The sequence below is a fragment of the Aptenodytes forsteri genome, unplaced genomic scaffold, assembly GCF_000699145.1.
Source record: "Aptenodytes forsteri isolate BGI_AS27 unplaced genomic scaffold, ASM69914v1 Scaffold15, whole genome shotgun sequence".
Classification (NCBI taxonomy): domain Eukaryota; kingdom Metazoa; phylum Chordata; class Aves; order Sphenisciformes; family Spheniscidae; genus Aptenodytes; species Aptenodytes forsteri.
Window position 1 is genome coordinate 27,294,222 of NW_008795129.1, and position 4,171 is coordinate 27,298,392.

Here is a 4,171-nt window from a genome sequence, read left to right on the forward strand (position 1 = left end):
GGTGTCTGAATTGCAAGTCAGGAGGCAAAAAGAATGATGAGCCCTGCTAAAGGCAGCTTATGATGCATTATTAATGCTATTTTCAATATCAAACATGCCAGGAATCATATGCATAATATATTCTCCCAGAATCAAACATATGAAGACCTTTCTGTTCTATTAAGATGATGTGTCTTGTAGATGTCCCACTCTACATAACTCATCGCACAAAAAAAAAAAAGGTAAAAATAGTATGAAAAGATTAAAACAGCGTGAGCAACGTAACTGGTTTTATAGGAAATGGCTTCTGTGCCCACTACTGCCCAGCACTCCAATGATGGTGTCCCACTGAGCTGGTCTGTTAGCTGTAGGGGCCTGGACTTTTTAAGGGTCTATGGTCAGTTTTGGCACCTCAGCATTAGCCTCCTGGGCTTACCGCATGTTAGCTTGCTGTCGGAGCAGAGCACTGAGCAACCTGGGAATGGCAGGTTTGCATTCCCTCACCAGCATGACAAACCATCTCTTTGCTGCATTCTGTATCAGCACAATGATGTTGGCTTGGAAACATTTTTTGTGGAAAGTTTTTCTCCCGGTATTTGGGAGAAATGTTCTTTTAAGACTGGCATTTGTCCACCAGTCCCCAGATGGCTTTTCTGTGCACAGGCATGCACCAGCAGACACTGCTGTCTCTGTATTACAAGACCGGCACTTTTATTAATACAGATAACTACTTTCATAGTTCCCAACAATGATGCTTGTCCCATTGCATACACAGAAGCTCATGATTGTCACTAGAAAGCTGTCTTACTCTGTCGAGTCTGATTTCCCATTATTATCCCTGAAAATAACAACCCAGCATACACCAAATGGACCGATGACTCAAAACTGTAAATCCCTTTATGGTCTGCAGGGCAACAAATATGGGAGGGGGCCTCTGTGTGTATCATTAGTTCTTGAAAATAAAACCATTGCTTTCGGGTTTTCCCCTTCAATCTGTACAGCAACCTGGCTGTTTGAGAAATTTTGGTTGGGAGCCCTGGCCCAAAACGATTCTGCAGTTATTTCCCCATGCAGTCTGCTGCAGCCCACGTTGGTGAGATGTATACCTGCAGCCAGAGGCACATCTGTGGGTGGGAGAAGGGAGCTGGGATTCCCTTCTCTCTTGTTTGTGCCCATTCTTGGCAGTATTTTCATCCTCTGTGATGCCCAGCTCTGAGAGAGATGGGTCATTTAAGGATGAGGAAGCCACAGCCCTCTGGGTTGTGCAGGAATGCCAGGGGAGAAAGGGCTCGTGTGCCCCCATGTCCCCTTGCACCCATCCTGCTACTTCCTGCACCAGCGTCTTACCCCCAAACCAGAAACTAGTGCTGCCTGGTAGGAGCTGGGCAGGAGGACAGGAGGCAAAGTGCTTGGTGCAGAGGGCTGAGACCTCCCAAGGAAAGGCAGAGCGGCAGAGGAATTATCTCACCAGAAACAGTCTGCTTCCGGGGAGTAAATCACAGGTCATGTGTCAGACCGCAAGTGTGTGCGTACCTGTCTGCTACCTGCTTTTCTTTTATTTATCCTTCCTGCAGCTTTCTTCAGTGTGAAAAAAACAGTGATAAGTGAATGGTGTATGTAATATGTTTATTGAAGCTTTTATTCTCTGACATGAAGTCTCTGTTGTAAATACCAATAATGGTTGCTTTTTGATGGTTTTGCCTTCAAAATCAATGTCCTTGCAGATGAACAGCAAGTCTGATTATATTTCTTGGTTTACCAGAGATAAATCAACCTGGTCAATAATCATATATACTGCTCACACTGTTTTAATCTTTCCATACTTAAAAGTTCAAGAGCCTGTAGGCCTCATTAGTTTAAGGTTTCATAATGTCTTTGAAACCGATGGAGTTTCATGAATGTAGATTATCTAAAGATCTTTGTATTATTACTAATAATTCATTAATTTACATAGAATAAAGTAAAATTACAGGTAAACCATTGAAGTGAGCATTTGGTAACACTGAAGCTCCTCAGTCCTAGGCTGACTTTCCTTCCCTCTCATCCCCCAGGAAGGACAGAGTTGAGTCTGTAAGCTCAGAGGCATTTGGTCCCTGTCTTGCTGGGAGGGAAAGTGGGAGCCTCCTGGGCCTCAGCCGGCACCCTAGTGAGGGTGGGGAGATCCCCTTTTCTGTCATTCTCAAGCATGTGCCTTTTCCGCTTCAGGAGAGATGTGCAGGGCATCTCTGCTAGCTGGGACAGCTGCCAGCAGGGCCTGAGCTTTGATGTATCCAGGAACAAACCCAGCTGTAGCATCACTGATGGGTGCTGCCACTTCTTGACCAGCACTTCCATCCCCCACTGGTTTCTAAGTGCATGTGGAAAGGCTGCCACCACCTCCGCAGGCTCCTTCCCACTCCATATAAGCAAATCTACCACTAAAATAGCTCGTTTTTGCCTTGAGAAAGGGGAAATATACTTGTTTCTTGCAGGTCTTCCTCTGAGAAACCTTCCCTGCCTCCCCCACGGGTTTTTGGAAACGTGGCATGGAGAGTAGTTTTCCATTGTTCTGCAGATCTCGTTGCTGTTAGTATGGTTGTGCAGACCGACCATTACCAAGGCTGATCAAATTCCTATTATCTGGATCTCTTAATCCTTGGATGTTATTCTTGGCTACATTCAAGTTTTATCATTATGTCCCTTTTCATCCTTAAAGATTTAAATGAAAGAGTCCTCAGCTAATTTCTGCGTAGTTCTTTTTGAAGCAGTCTTATTACTTTAAGTACTGGCAAAGGACATGATTTTTCTCTGGGAAAATCTCATTAAGGCTTCAGCATTCCAGTCTGGAAGATGTTTCTGATGTCGGCCCCTTCACCCATGCTGCGCCGATGGGAGCCTGTAGGGTCTGAAAGTCAGTGCTGTCCCCTTTGTCACCTCAAACTTACCATGGGACATGTAGACATGAGCCATAGCTGAGCTTGCAGAGGAGAAAGTCTCCTGGCATTGATGTCTGGGTGGATGGATGCCAGATACAGGCGGTGACTTTGGCTAGTGAAGCCTTAGCAAAGCTTGGCTGAGGGTGGGCAACTGCAGCCTCTGGCAGATATTCAGCTTACTGCACTTGGGCTGCTTTCATGGGACAACAGGGAACACCTTGCTGATAATATTTCAGATCATCTTTAAAGGTTTTGTAGACCCATCCAGAGCAAACGTTGCAATACAAGCCTTTCTTTCTTGAAATAAGCTAACCAATTTTAAATTTTATTTTTTAGTATTTAGGCAGTTGCTTGGCATGAAATGTGTCAACTCATACAATTAAACCCTGATAACATTTTAAACAAAATTTAAAAGCTTAAACACTGAAAGTATGAGGACAGGTAGTTCTAGAAATAGAGCTCAGACAGAATTCCCACCAAGCGAACTGTGCTTAGAAACCATTAGGTCCCCAGCTCTGCAGGGGAGGTGCCAGGATGGTGTGCTCCTCTGCGTGATGCTCCTGAGGGGCTCTCTGAGACAGTACCAGCATGTGGTAGCGAAATGGTCGATCTTCTGCTACTTGGATTCACAGGGACGCCCAGGGAGTGTGTGCGCAGGGTACCTGACTACTCTGAGCTATTACCATGCACTGCCTCCCAGAAAATCAGCTGCTGGGCTTGCACTCCTCCTGGCATGCCTCTAATACCATTTTTGCCTTTCAGTTTACTTGTATCAGTTCCTTAGTTTTATTTTCTGTAAGCAAACAAACAAAAATTCTTGTAGCCCTTGTCTGTCAAAAATAATCCTTCTGATTTGAATTATTTTCACAAATCCCTGTATCGTTCAAATTATTATTTGTCTGACATTCAAATGCAAGCAGTTAAAAGCTTGTATTATGCAGGAATAGGGAAGCGATCATCCCCCTATACTTGGCACTGGTGAGGCCGCACCTCAAATACTGTGTTCAGTTTTGGGCCCCTCACTACAGGAAAGACATTGAGGTGCTGGAGCCTGTCCAGAGAAGGGCAACGAGGCTGGTGAGGGGTCTGGAGAACAAGTCCTGTGAGGAGCGGCTGAGGGAACTGGGGTTGTTTAGCCTGGAGAAAAGGAGGCTGAGGGGAGACCTTACCGCTCTCTACAACTACCTGAAAGGAGGTTGTACCGAGGTGGGTGTCGGTCTCTTCTCCCAAGTAACTAGCGATAGGACAAGAGGAAACGGCCTCAAGTTGCGCCAGGG